The 15,893-nt window shown below is 39.3% G+C and overlaps 1 protein-coding gene across 1 annotated transcript in view; it reads right to left on the bottom strand.

Annotated features, from left to right (window-relative positions):
- Positions 1 to 14,549, bottom strand: part of EPB41L3 (erythrocyte membrane protein band 4.1 like 3) — a 132,797-nt gene extending 118,248 nt beyond the window's left edge. The window contains exon 1 of the mRNA XM_085319292.1: positions 14,526 to 14,549. The gene's annotated coding sequence lies outside the window, so the exon portion shown is untranslated. The remainder of the gene's footprint in view (positions 1 to 14,525) is intronic.
- Positions 14,550 to 15,893: the final 1,344 nt, after the last annotated feature.

The following is a 15,893-nucleotide window of genomic DNA, read 5'->3' as shown; positions in this document are numbered from 1 at the left end:
GTTGGAGGGCCGTGCTTTGGATTTGGCTGCAAAATACTATTCTTTCCTACACAAGAACTCAATAGTGTTTTGTCACTTYTCTTTTTACCAGCGATGTCACTGCGCGATGGAGCAGTAGTAACATCRCTGGTGAGCACAGCTTCCCAACGTCAGGTTGGAGCCTTGTGGAGGCTACAGCCCGGGCACGGTGCCCAGGAAGCAGCAGCACAGTCGAGCTAAGCAGRATGGATGCCCTATCAACAAGCCAGCCTGCTAACCAGTAGCCACCGCTTTGGTGCAAGTGCCAACAGAAAGATGAGCTTGAATGAAAATAAGAAGGTAGCTCTGCAAAGGCTTGCAAGGTTTGCTCCCCAAACTAGAGGTACTGGTCTGAAAACCTGACAGCTGTGATAAGCGCTTTTCTGGTTATATTCCAAACAGGAGGTAGGGGAAGGCAAACCCTAGAGAAGGGCAGCAGACAAGAATTTTCTCCCATGTACTATAGAAAAAAAAAAATATATGGAAAGGAAAGAATATTTACACAGTAAACACGATAGAGYAGACACTTGAGGATTCCTTTGTGCCTTGGTCTAAGAAGTCAAAATGTGTAAAAATAAAAAACCTTTTCCAATGAATACTAACATTTGGATAGTGCAAATTAGTAGCTAAAATGTTAACCTTACTGCAGTGACTTCCTTCTCCCCATGAGACACTCTACCTCCATTAAAGGCAGAGAACATTTTTTTTAAGAGGTTAAACAGGAAAGCTGTCTTTGGTGACCACACCAGATAATAATAAAAAGCCATATGGCTCTGCTTCTGGGACAATTTAAAAATCAATTCTCAGSCTAAAACCGTAAGAAGTTCTGATGCTTTCTAATGGAGAGCTTTTAGGTAGCTTCTTTATTAAAAAATAAATAAATAAATCAGTTGAAAAAAGCAGTTTTAGTAAGGTATTCAAACAGAAACAAGCTTTTAGGTGTTGCCCTTAGGGTACACTGTATACTTAGGGTACTGTGTTTCTCAGCAACATCTCTCAGTCTCAAATCCCCTCTCAATYTCAATTAGGGAGTTTCAGCAGGAGACCCGACAGGTCTGCAATCCTGTTTAATTCCAGGAGAGCCACAAAATTCAAGCTAGGAAAAAAAAAAATCTCAGAGTGCTGCTAAATGCAAATAGAGAACTTGAATTAGAAAAAAAAGAGATTCAAGGGAAGAACGAAAAAAAGTGGAAAAACACATCCAAATGCTCGAGAGTCTGCACAGACAGAACCGTTAACTCCAAGTACCTTCCCGAGCTGAATGGGGTGACACAAACCAGTAAAGCTGGTAGGGAAACAGGACGTGAATGGTACCAGGACAAGTAGTCAGCTAGATCCGTGCTAGCAACCTGCCGGTATAAGCAGCGGAAGAGCAGCAGAGGTGCCTGGGCTCCCTGGGGCACGCGCTGAGGGCAAAAGGGGACAGCGAGAGCTGGGTGCAGCGAGGTGCCAAGTACCATCGCAGCTGAAGGTCAAGAGCAACAAGTTAATCATTTAAAGAAAGAAGCCGGAGGAGATCCAAGAGAGACATCTGTATGCAATGGAGCAGGAAGAGGGCAGAAGTTGCAACAAGTAACATTACAGGGAAGTGAGGCAAAACCAGGACATGACTTCTAGGAGAGAATAACCTGTTGCGGCATTTTGGACATAGTCCAGGAGAGAGGCTGTATTTGGTAATAAAACTGTTCCTAATTTCTTTTTCAGAATTTTTCCTTGTTCTGTTTGTACAACAGTTGGCTTATCAAAAGTCTTTTTCCCCTGTTATTTGTATCAAGCAGTAGGAATTCATTAGAAGCAGTATTCTTACAAGACACTAGGGACATAATTCAAACTGTTATTACTTAACTTTAAGATGTAAATAGTCCTTTTGACATCAGCGAGGCCACTCAAATATTGTTGCAAGCAAGTGTGTAATGTGGGCATGAACAGAGCCTAATTTAAAGTTTAGTTGTATGAAGGCCTCTGAATCTTCTGCTTTACCTCCAGATTGTGGGCCCTTCTTACACACACGTCCTACCAGGAATGTCACAGCTAGCCATTGTAGTAACACACAGAGTAGGGCCACTAAAATAGCAGCCACAATAAATCTGAAAGCAAAGCAATGAAATTCACACTACGACACATGTAAAAGTTATTGATCAGGCTGATCTAAGATGTACTGGAGTGTAAAAAAATCAATTGGGCCCCCCTCCCTTTTCCCAGACTTACAAGGCACATTTCCTTTGGCAAAATAATAAAAGATCATTCTCSCTCCACAGTAAAAAGGGTTACGTTAAGACTTAATCCAGAACAGAAAAAGAAATTACAYGATCTTCCCACACAAGAAGTCCTTTTTAGAATATAAGATATTACATCCTGTAAGTTTGTGTGTTTTTGTTGTTGTTGTTTACAGAAAATGAAATCCCTATGCATTTCAGAACTATTGTCAAAGTCCATGTTTTCAAAARTGGCAAAAGTAGTTTTATTTCCTATTCAAAAATAATCAACTCACTGAAATAAAGCAAATGAACTAAACCAGACCAGGAAACAAGAGTACTCTGCTCCTCACCTGTGCTAGTATTAAACAGCTGCTGGCAGCTTAGCCCACCAAGACACGGGCAGTATCAAGGCATGTTATCTTTATAAATGCAATTTGGTGACAAAAACATCTAAAATAGCTCACTCAGAAGCACTGTCAGTTATCAATGCTGTGGTTTTCCTGCTCTGACTGAAATAGTTCAATATAATAACAAAATTGATCTTTAAATATGCAAAACAAAGTGATTACTGCACTTTGCTAAAAGCAGCATATTCCCCCTCCTTTTTTGTAATCTTTCCAATACTGATAACATTTACATTTTCTTTTGAAAGAGAGACTTGTCTTCATTGCTTCTGTTTCTAATTTGCCTTCCCCCCTTTCAACTTCGAGCACAGCAAGTAAGAAATATTCTTATGCTAATGCAAATCAAGGAGTAAAAGCAATCAAATCAAACAAAAAGTAAAATGATCTGTGGAATTAATGAAACTCTTCCCCCCCTTTACATTGTTTATATTACATCAGTCATCATTTCTTTTCCCCAATACTGACCAACTATCAACTTTTCCTTTTGCCAGAACATAGCGAAAAAAACAAACCTTCAGAAATACAACACTGTATTGTACATTCTAAAATATAATGTGATAAACAATTTTTTAAGCTCCTTTTAGTACCTACAGGTATTAGGTACTCTGTCCATCTTTCAGAAACTTCTCTGGGCAGACTCTCAGCAGTGTAAGATCAGCAAAACACCAAGGACAGCCCTGACTTCGTTATAAGCCTGGCTGAACAGACTAACACACTGTTCCTCTACCCTATCACTGGGCAGTAATGGGAAAAGACCTTTTAACTTGCGTCTTTTTCTGTCCACCTATTTATATTACTTCTAGACTTCTACGCTGTCCTAGAACTTTCCTGTTTTTCTGAATAGGTGTAACATTCTGCAGTATTTCATGGTTTCCTTTTGAATAGGTGAGAATGCATGTTTTCATTACTGAATTAAGGTTGTATCCCAATTTTTCTAGAACAGGGAGCTTGCAGGTAAATAGTGAACCTGTATAATTTCAGAGTAAATAGAAATTTAAAAGAGGAAGAAAAAAAAAGATAGCAAGTGCTATTCTTGAAGTCCAGTCTAATCTAGTTTTATACTGTTATTACAGAGCAAATAATTCTTACAAAACTAGTTATGAGGTTAGGATGAGCTGCAAACATTCTTRGGCTTCATGCACAAAGAACAGTTATTGCAAGGGCAAGTAGTCTTGCAAAGCAAGCTAAWAAAACCTATGTTACTTATAACTTGCAAATGTACAGTAGGTAGAACAATACTTTCTGACCACTGTATTACAAGAAGTGTTAAAAGGTATTCTTGGTTTTGTAACAAAATGAACCCCCAAGTGAATTTACAGTGGTCATTTGGCTTTAATAATGCTATTTAAGATCTGATATTAGGTTGTATAACTTGTGTCTTCGCACTGCACAATTTCATTACTTTCTTTCAAAAAGTAGCTCTAATAACTGAGCTCTTAAATTGTTTTCCTCATAATAAATAAGTGAGCCTAAAAGGCACTTGTCAGCACTGAAAGGCTGGATACAGTCCTACAGTGGACATTAAGGATACAGATTAGATCGAGCCAACAACACACTTACAGCAATGACTTTCCATTTTCTAATGGAAAATTTAAAATCACAATAAAATAATATGATTTTAATTCCAGGTCAATAAGGTCAGACGAAGAAGAAATATCAGCAACAGGTAAATTTCTACTAACTTAACATCTACAAACTAAAGCAAGCTTCTCTTCAGAAACCATTAGGTACCCATAAACATAGAAGAAACCAAAAGCAGATCACTACTACACAACAAAAAAATTGTGCTTGAGCTAATATAACAAACTACTTTGTTTGTCTCTTATGGGTTATTAAGAATGAAGTACCTCAGCAGATTCCATCTCTTCCCTGAGCAAAAACACGATTAATGATAAAAACAACTATTTAAGCCATGAAACTGATCTTCCTGATCTCAGGACAGCAAAATTGCCTTTCTGATTTTTCTACCTATAGTTCAAACGGATGTCCTTTTAGTGGTAAGTTTTCAGAACATGAATTTCCAATATATCATTTTATAATGGCACAGACCCAATGGGTCTTGCAGCYGCACTCAGATTTTTAATTATTGAAAACATTGGTCCCCTGCAGAGAAGGTAAGGAGAAAAGCATTCAGATCAGGTAAACAGAAAGCAATACAGAACTATAAGCACTGCTCAAGCTGAATTTCCAAACTGATGGCTCACATCTGTGTAGAAAAAAAAGGGAAGAGAGGTGAAAGACACCTGCTTAATGAATCCCTTGCAACATGAATGTTATGCTCACTGTGCACAGGAACATTAAAGCCAGCAGCAGACCATATGGCTACTACGGTCTGCCTTCACRAGGCAAAAACATTGAGCTAAATCAAGGATCCTGTCATCTTAACACCTCTAATCTAGTTAGTTGACGTATTGGTGCATTCTCTTTCCCTCCCTCTCTTCAATTAGCTCATGCAAACTTCTTACCCTTATTATTTACTTCCACAGAGTGTTAAATATTCCTATTACCTTTGCTAGAGAAGAAAATGAAACTGYTAAGAAATAATTTTATATCTTGATTTTGTAGACACTGAGTCCAGAACTACTAGTTTTCTCAGTATTCTGCTTCTTGAGTTCACACCTTTTATCTTTTTTTTTCTTTCCTATTAAATAGGCCAGAACTAATTACATTTTCTTCATGACCTGCACTACCTGAAACCATGAATCATTTTTGTTCTTTTCCACTCCCTGTCTCTATTTTAACAATTTCCTTCCTCTAACAGGGTGATGAAAATGATCAGAAAGCTCCATATCTGATTTCCCATGTGCCAGAATATTTTTCTGCTTTCAAGTTCTCCAGACTTTGTTTGCTCTTCTTTTTAATTGCTGCCATAAACCCTGGAATAGCTCTCCCCAGTGAAGTAAAACATCCCTCTGGTAGGTTATCTCCAACTTCACCATTTTGCAGTGCAAAATGATTATTTGTTATTTGCTTCATTAGTTCAGGCTTTTCTCCACTCAGCTGAGTAATTCTGAGTTACAGCTAATGCAGCAGCACACACTATCAGAAAAACAAAACCCAAGCCGTGCGCGCACAYAACCGCTTTCCACGTGGCTGTCACCTCCTCACCTGCAGGTCAGCCTCACCACCAAGCAACCAGATAAAGCGCTCCACCTCCAYCTAAAAACCTAAACGCTCACAGGAGCTGTGGTTAGGCCTCCAACCCTCGCTGCTCTCCCCAGGCGGTTGGCTTCTCTTTCCAACCCTTAGCGCTGCAGAACAGCACGAGACAGATGTAAGGAGACGACCTGAGAGATGGCAGCCGAGAGGGAGAGACGTGCTTCAAACCTCCACCCCGCTGTGTATCTTCAATCTCTAGAGCGAAAAGCGAGGAAGACTTAATCACGTCTAAAATGAGTTGCTGTTAGAAAGCCTTTCCCTTTTTGCTTCCTTTCATCCAGTTTTAATTTTGTCTAAACAAACCAACCAACATGTAAAGCCTTCTTKGACAGCTTTACCTTAAGCTAAAGGTATGCTGCTAGGAATCACTCGAGCTGTTTTGTGGGGAGTGCTGCTGGAATCAGTGACACCATATAATCATACACTCAAAGGAAAAAACACTGCTGTGAAATAGCAATAACGCCTTTTTGGTCTACAGTTTTCCATATAGGTTTTTAAATTTGGGCTGCCATTATCTTTAATTTTGCTTAAAAAAAAAACTTTTATAGAATTTAAATGGAATATTTCCAAGTCTTGTTTAGAAATTGAAATGAAAACCGCAATCAAAAAAAAAAAGACAAGATGCACACTATAAAACAAGCTTGGAAACTTGAAGTGCCACAAGTTACATTTATTCCCACTATCCATTCCAGAAGAAATGCAAAGAGTATGAAACACAAAGGAAACGGGGTATAACACAAAAGGAAACTGGATTTAACAATGTGTCATTTTAAATTAAAAACAAATTCAACAAAAAGAAATACTTCTGCCAGCAAAATGCAGTCTTTGGTGCCAAAGAAAACACAGGTCCATCTCGAAGGCAAGGCCGCTCGGGGGTGCTGAGAAATTCAGTTTACGCTTATAYGGGTCTGCAAGAGCAGGCTGCCAACTACACTTATGCCTCAGAACAGAGAAAAATAAAACACAAATCACACACCTGCCCCCAACACCACCCTGCTCCCCATTCAACCTGGGAAAGTTGTCATGGAAACGTTGCACGTTCATCCTGAGAAAATAAGTGAAGGAACGAGCAGGCGGCCAGCCGCGGGCCCGGCTGCGTCGCGGGAAGCCCGCCGCGCTCGCCGCCGGGGGCCCCTCGAGGCTCTCCGAAGGGAGGGAATCGCGTGCCCACCTCTACAGGATGGGCGCAGCAGGGCGGGAAGAGCGTCGCGGCCCCGTTCAGGAGCCCGCGGGAGAAGCCCACGGCGCAGCGATCGGTCCCCGGGGCGGACGGCGGCACCGGGCGCCTCTCACCGCGCTGCTCCAAGGGCTTACTCTTTCCATCCGGCCATGGAAACCTGCCGGCACCAGATGGTTTGCATTAAGCACGTCCGTGCTCAGCTAGCAAGCGTCAACTGGAAAGCCCGGACCCTGCGTGTTTCACGGATGAAACAATACCAGGCTTCGTGCCAGCGACACGAGGCCGCATCCCGGCTCGGCTCTGCGCCGCTCCCCAAGTGAGCCGGCGGCTGCCGGCAGAAGCTGGGGGAGATCTTCAGGTTCACGAGCCACGGGTAGACCAGAGGCGCTACGGGCCTCCCTCCTTTTCACTGGAGGAAACCAAGCAGCCAGGCAAAAACTCTGCTCCGCCACATAACTATCGTCCCAAGATGCACCCAGTCTTCTTCGCTCTGGATTTGCTGCCATGCCTTCTTGACTAAACGTCTATGGAGCTCCTGCTTTTGGTCTTAACATTGGATCAGGCTGAGAAAGATTTTAGCACTAAGATTGCACACACATCTGCCTTTTTCCACTGGATTTTTCCAAGGTAAATAGAAATAAGAGTTGCCTGCATGCATCATAACCATCTTTTTTTTAAAAAATCATCTTTTCTTCATGCTTCTGTTATCTCTTCTTCACTGGGATATTTGTCCTCAGAGCACTGGAAGTATGGGAATAGATAATTACAAAACACCTTGTTTAAATTGAAATAAAAAAAGTATATTCCTAATTACTCCAGATACTCCTTTTATTAAGAGGAATTTAGTAGTCCTTATCAAAGGATTAAATATTACAAAAACATTAAAGATTAACTGTTAAGAAAAAACAAAGCACAAATCATGCACACTTCTCTAAGGAAACATCACATACTGGAAAACTATTTTGCTGACTGGATATTAATATATAGCACACATTTCAAAGTTTTTTTTTTTTTTTTTTTTTTTTTTGAACTCTGCAATTAGCTTTCTAATTCTGATTTTATAGACTAGCATGCTGTTTTCTAGTATGTCACATTTAGTAGTGTGAAAGTATGTATACTAACCAACCACAAAAATATTCCAGGATCACATTGTGGCCATGCTGTTTTAATTTCTTTTTAGCTGCATGCCATTTCATAACAGGATTGTTTTAGTTTCTCTGAGACAAGTGCATATGCAAGACAGATGCAGTGGTACAGTCAGTATGCTAAGGACAGCCTGTATCTAGAAACATCTCATTCTAGATAAAGGTGAACAAAAATGATGCTTATCAATCCTTTGCCTATGTCCTCTAGCTATGTTGCAAGGACATTCAAGAAAAATCAACTTGAGTTTAGTCCTGTAATTTAAACACTAGATGGAGCCCACTTCCCAAAACTGAAAAGCAGAAGTTCTCCTTAGAGCAAATTCTCATAARCCTACTGAAATATCTGGTCATGAATAAACATGAAGGAACTCAAACAGCTGGGGTGACTGTCATTACTGCAACAATATACACTAGCCAACAATTATACCTCTACATAAAAAGACAGAATTTAATATTGGGCAAGTGCAAAGAAATTTACATCCTTCTACAAATATTTTCTATTAGTACGGGAAGAAATAGCCACAACACTCTGATAAGCTAGACCCATAYGGATTTTTAAAGTTACATATGAGAGACAATGTTGGGTTGAGACAGTTAAAAGAAACATGAATAAGTACAAATATCTTGGTATTTTTCTATTTTGACAATAAGCTCTACTGATTTCATCTATACCAGAATCTTACACGCATACACACACACACACTCATATATACAAAATGGAAGCAATCCTATTTTACTTGATTTCATTAGTTCTAATAGGAAAGCTAATTTGTTATGTTTGATAAAATGCCAGCTCTCTCAAAGTAAACATACCACATATTTAACTGGAATAAAAACAAGCTTTGGTGTTCAAAATACCAAGATGCAACAAAACATCACTACAACTATCCCAATAAGAAAGGGAAAAAAAAAAAAAAAAAAAAAAAAAAAAAGTTGTCAAGTTGTCAATATCTAATCTGACCAGCCTCACTGTTCCTGGATAAACCCATTTATCTCAGGCTCCATTAAAAACCACTGCCACTTCTGCAGTATTTTGGCCAGACTAAGTCTGCTTTGCAATGCAAAGGGCAGACAGAAATCACAGGTAGACAACCCTTGACCACTTCTTAGATTGATAAGGGACATGCTAGCAAAAACATGTAAAAGCCAAGCAGACAATAAAGTGGGGTAAAGACTCACATGAGACTGTCAGTAATACGATTCTGCTGACAGCTGAACTGCTGATAGCTTTAACCTTTGAACAGTACAGGCCACTGACTTTGCCTAACTCTTCTCCTAGCAAATCTACTGCAATAGCTTCATCAAGATTAAGATAAGCACGGAGGCAGTTAACACAAGAGACTACGTTTGAGTCATAAACCGTGATCCCTCCTGTTCCAACCACGCTAACCACAGAAACTGAACTTGGCCTTGCCACTTTCCTCCAAAGTTGAAATGAATGACCTGGAAGGATAGGCTTTCCCTAAAGAAAACACTACTAGTCCAAATTCATTGCTGGATCCTAACTGCAGTTTCCAGAAGCAGAAATGCACTCTCTATGAAGAATGGTATAAACTTTACCTAGAAGGCCCAACATGTTCATTATTTCTGTAAAAGCAATCTACATAGCAAGTTTCCTTGATCCCACATCCTTGTTGAGTTAAAATAGTCTTCAGGATCTCATGGATTGTTGCTGTTGCATTACATACTAGAGGAAACTCTTTGAAATAAGCCAAAAGTCTTCAAAAGTCTGCTGCTAGTAGATGGTAAGTTTTATTTGYCATCTAATGAGTCTCTAATGAGTGACAGCTCAGTTCCACAAAGCACCATGTGCAGGACAACACCCACACATTCCTGGACTGTTCGACAGACTGAGCCCAYGGACATATATGCTGCTGCCATTAAAAAAACAAAGCACTGTCTTTAGCTGTATAAGGTATATAGTCAGCTCAAGTGTTAATACTTTTGCCTATTAATATCCTGTCTTAATCTTGTGACATTACAGATGTTTTGCAACGTACCCAAATCACACACACAAGGAAAAAGTCTGCCCTTCTGAAAGCGGGTAAATTTACAACTACAAGTATAGTAAGCACCTAGCGTTTATTTTAAAAGCAAATATGAGAGTAATTAGCATTTATCTGGGACCTGACTTAAAGCCATCTGAGAACACAGGTCCATTTACTTCCACAGGCTTTTGGTTCAATAAAAGTTACTCTATTAGCAGTAAGAATATCTCACTGACCTCACAAATTAAGTGTCAGCAAATGCAGGAGACTACTGAAATAYTAGATACAGTTGCAGGTTTTACTAAATAGTAATGTTTAACTACTTCCTTATCACAAACATCATCTTGTACAACTATAATTTAAGAAACCTTTGCCGCTGTAATTTTCTCTGCTTCATTTTCTTTACAGCTATGCTTTTTATGTGTCAGACTAAATACTTGTTCATCAGCACTATTATCCATGCAACAACTGAAGATGAACAGCTATGGTAAAAAACAAAAAAGGAGTACAACTGTTTTGCATATATGTATGTATATGTATAAAAGAAATTAAAATACAAAACAAACTCTGTTGTATAGTATACAAGGCTAGAAGACAAGTGGACATTAAGGCATGATAGTTACATACACGTAACTCTGAAGGCAGTCACCATGCACGCATACAGAGCAATAAGGCTAAAGTTAAGGTTAAAACCTTAGGGTTTTACCTTCTCTCAGCAATAACCCCGAAAGCTTTATGGTCATGGTGCTTCCATCCGCTGAACACGGAAGGGACAATACACTGTGGACATTGTGGATCTCACCCACAGTGATTACATCTGAGCACAATCAAGTCACAACAAGCAGAAGTGACAGCTTATCTGCTACGTAAGTGGAAGCAAACAGGATAGTAGTAAAAAGAGGGTGGAGGGAAGCACCTTTGAAATCCCTTTTGGTGCTACTAAAATGTTATCACCTTTACTGTATGAAGAAGAAAAGTCAACTTGTAACTTTAAGTTAAACTAACTCCTTTCATGAAGGAACAAAAGCTAACTAAGAAGTCAGAAAAAAATAACAGAAAATTTGAAATCCAGTTAACTTAAATACTTAGAAAATTTTCAAAATTAATTATTTGTAGTCTGTAACTTACGAATACGCAAGTRAATGAACTTAAAGTGTTTGCTGGACTGCAAATGATTATTCAGGGGTTTGTCTAAAGCCCTTTGCCTCTCCAGAGCCTGCCGTGGTAATTTCTGACCCATCCAAATTCTTCTSCACATTATCATTTGTTCAGTCTTGCAAAGTTTGCCTCACTCTTTCTCCATCACTTTACAGTCAGAGCTCTGGTTGRCTCCACGTTGTCACCAACCAGCTCRCACTCAGCAGCTAACTCATCAGATGCAGCTCAATCAGCAATAGTTCTTTAAAATTATGTTAGAGTATCAGTAGCAGAAGATTAAAGGACRAGCAAACTCTAAAGTAAGTATATCATTACAGAGGTATCTTTAGAGGCACAGCTCTTYATAAAGTCCTGAAAGCCTTCTATGMGATCAATCCAGGCCTCCTGAAGAGCTTAAAGTTTGCTCCCACAGGCCGATACTTGYTAACAGAGGTTAACAAAAATCTTGCGATTATTTCTAAGATTCTAGAACTTCTAGTTAGATATGGCTACTGTTGGTATATAACAAACTACATCTCAGAAGCTGTGCACAAAGCATGCTCTGAGTGCAAGGAAGAGCACAGCAATTAAAAACTGAAAGCAACAGGCAAGTGTTTAGAGGCTGCACAAGACAGCAATGCTCCAGACTGACCTGGCCACCTGCTGCATTCCTTTTAATGTTACAAAAGCCACCCTCTCTCAATGGCTTCAACAGCCTTGCCATTATTACAAGCTTTCCATGACCCTATGACTTTTCTCCCAAGCCTAAGACCTGTCTAAATGCAACCTTTYTTAAAGGTATCATAGGATAACTCAGGCTGGGGGTGACCTCAGGAGACCTCTAATTCAGCCTCCTCCAGGCAGAGCCTGCTATGAGATCAGATCAGGTTGCTCACCCCAGCATTATCCGGTTGGGTCCTCACCACTTCTAAGGGTGCAGACCACACCAGCTCTCTGAGGAGCCTGTTCTGCTGCTTACATATCCTCATAGGAAAAATATGTTTTCTTTATAGCCAGCCTATACCTTTCTTGTTTCAACTTATGCCTGCTGTCTCTCATCCTTCCACCATGGACCACTGTAAAAAGCCTCGGTTGCACCAGTTTTGCTCTTTTACTGAGAGAGGGAGGAGGGAAAAAAAAAAGCATTTTTAGATTTTATATTTTTCTATTTATGCAAAAACACCCTGATTTTAACTTTATTTACTACATTTGCCAAAAATTCATCTATAACCAAATCAGAGCTATAGTTAAAAAACAAGAAACAAACCAAGTAGGCATAGAACTTGATTGGCAAYGCTCAGCCATGTAACCACAGAACTTTCTGATAAGCAGTAATGATGATAACACTTCACTGTTCAAGTTTACTATTCTTCAGATATTAAAGCAGCATCATCTCTCTGCATAAAGCAGCAGCACAAGAGCCAATTACAAATGTACATTACAAAATGCTAAAGAAAAAAAAAAGCCTAAAAGGAAGGCGAGACACACTCTGAAGGAAAGCCACATGAAATGCACCCTGGTAGTTGTCCGACAGCTTTTGTTAGTGCATACATCACACTAAATAYGCGTTACTTATATTCCTAGGCACCACAGCCATTACTCTCTCAAGCTGATCAAGGCTTCTTAGCACATCAAAGAACGGCAATCTGAAGCAGTCCACTTACAGATCTTACCGCTACTCAGTTATGAAATTACCTTGAACAGTCAGGCAGAAGGTTTAACTGCACTTCTGGCTGCATTATGAAGGAATAAGAAAAAAAAAGAAATCTAACAGGAACTAGAAGTTAAGAAAAATGCATCAGTGCAMCATATGTTCATCCTGTCTGAAAGCTCATATGAAACGTGATTAGTGCCGCTGTCCTCCCAGGACTCAATTTGAACATTGCTTTGAGACAAAGGCTCTCCAGCATAAGCTATGGATCAATAAAAGKATTAAGCAGCAACATTTTGGAAACATTCAGAAGTAAAACACAAGTTTYTATGTGAGATTTCTCTAAAGCTATGCTTGAGAAGACAAAACATTAAGTCTTACTTTCCAGTCTCATACTCCTTGAACGAGATGAGACACAGGTTCTGTGGACTATGCATGCTTAAATAAGTAAAAAAAGGAAGAGAGAGGGATGAGATCCACCCAGAGGAACACRCATCAGCTAATCAGCTGCAGTCCCTCAGAGAAGAGCTAACTGTCAGCATCACATTTACCATCACACCTGACTGGGAACAGCAGCACCAGAATGCCAACACCAGCATCGCCCACATCTCAGTGTGACACCAGGAAATATCACGCCTGAGTTGTATTTACTTTCTCCCAAAATGTTAACAATGTTGTTGAGGCAGTCACTGTGCAGGCGAAAGATGAAGTAAGCTATTTTCCTTAATTGAGCCTATTTGTAGTGAGGAGTCATCCCTGTTAACTCTAAATAGTTCAGAGAAATCTCAAGGCTACTTCTCTATGAACCACCTCCAGTGGCACCTCTCAGARGCACCTCTACTCTTACAGAGATTGCTGAGAAAGCATTACCATCTCCAACCAGCTGTTTAGAATGGATCTCAGGACTGATATTTGCAGTATTTTTCCTACAGCTGTCTAGTCATCTTTAACTGGAAGTCCAAAATGCCAGAAAGCATATCATCCTCGGGGAGTAACAGTGGTTATCCTGAGACTGGTATTCTGCCATTCGTTTGTGTGCATATGAGCAAGAAAAAAAGACCCCAGGGGAGTTATGCCTCTATATTTTTTAAAAGATCTCACTAGATAGTACTTGGGATGAAAATCCTTCTCATACAAAATTGTTGTACAATACTTTCTGTAAACACACCACCAATGCATCATTTCTTAAAGTTCACAACACCAGCAAAACCAGTATTATGAAAAATTAGCTGAAATACACAATAATTTTCTGAAAAAAAGTCCAATGAGTTAATCATTTTTGAATGTTTTGCAGAAAGAATCAAATAAGTCAAAAGAAAAATTTGAAAAGTTCTGAACTGTTGCTTCACAGCATGTCTTACAGAAAAGTCATTCTAAAATTTAAAAAGCAATCACATTCAACCTCACAAAACTGACACGATTTAGAATCAGTCTGCTGCATGTTAATTCTTTCGCCTCTGCCAACAATTAAACAGCATAAAAACAAGCTCCATCAAAATAAAGTTGAAATTCAGTTAACGATGCCTGTCGCTCCTAGAAAAAAAATGGCCATAARCCAGATCCAGATTTTGTCAAGCCCAGCCTCAAATCCTTAATGCTCCTACTTCCCATAAAAAGGGGAGATAAACTCATTTTGCAGACTCACCAAAATTGTCCATATCCCAAGAGCCAACAGTTTGTCCAGTTTTTCAGGTCCATGGTTGCAGCAGTCAGTCACAGCAATTGGTAGGAAAATGGAGAAAGAAGAAAAAAACAACAAAAAAAGAAATGAGAACATTTGAGATTCAGCGAACACTACTGTTTTTTGTTGAATAAGCATTAAGTCTTTTTACATTACAGAATATTTCAGATAAACAATTAAATACTTGACACACCTGGACCTAACTTAATCTAACAAGAAAGAAAAACAAAATAGCAATGACATTGATAATATAACACTACTAATAATAATTACAGTTTAGTAAAGATCTGTCAAAGCTGGTCTTATAACGAAGATTGAAAAGAGTAAAAACAAATTTCACTGTACTTTCTTTCATCAGGTGCTAGAAGCTGCACAACATCACATAAAGAGATATACTATTTTCCTCTTACTAAGAGACATTTCCAACTCTTTGATAATAAGATGTAATATGTGGTAGGGAAAAAAGGTTAACAAAACAGGCCACAGAGACTGACAATTTTCAGAATCCTTGATCAAGGACTGGGGACAGACAACTGGTTCTTTACAGTTAAGGAGCTTGAGACCGATCCGACACTTAATTATCTAAGCAGTTACATATCCACGAACTGCCAARACAACCTAAGCTGAAATAATAATTGTTCTGGATTAGAAGCTCAACCAGCCAAATAAGTAAATAAACAAATACTAGTACTTTCTACTATAAAGTAAATAAATAAATATTAGTACTTTCTACTATAAATTCAAAGAATTACAACTTTCCCAGGCTCAATATTGACTTTGCTGGTAACTGCTCCAAAACATTTCATTATTTTTTTAGTCTCTGAGAGGGAATGTTTCAAAGACAGAAGGTTAAACACTGTGGGCTAACCCAAATAAACTCTCTGTACATACTTAATGGCACTGAAATGTGTATTCTTCTTTTGAATAGAGAAACTGGCTGTTTTTGGAAGTTAAGGAAGAGTGAGAGGTCCCAGGTGCAGAGACACCAGACAACGAAAGCCACTGTAGCAGAGAGGAGGAGCACGACTACGTGAAGGAAACTCTACGCTAGCCACGTTATCCTAGCAGCAAAATCCTCATCAGATTTTGACTGTAGCACAAACAGCGCCAAGGCTGACAAGAAGCCAAAAAAAAACAAAGGTCATTGCAAGTCTCTCACAACAGAYTGGGAAATCTCACCATCTGGTATCTTTGAATTCCCAAATTCTTCAGCCCAATTGTCCTCAGCCCAACATATTTTTCTTCAGCCCAACATATCCTCACAACTAAGAGATCTGAAAAAAAAAGCCTCTCTGCAGGCACACTGATCTGGACTTCAATCAGACGAAGGCT

Source organism: Rhea americana, unplaced genomic scaffold (genome assembly GCF_003343005.1).
Source record: "Rhea americana isolate MKP2758 unplaced genomic scaffold, rheAme1 scaffold_58, whole genome shotgun sequence".
NCBI classification, from domain to species: domain Eukaryota; kingdom Metazoa; phylum Chordata; class Aves; order Rheiformes; family Rheidae; genus Rhea; species Rhea americana.
Note: the sequence above shows the minus strand (reverse complement) of the source record. Positions and strands in the feature narration are given on the sequence as shown.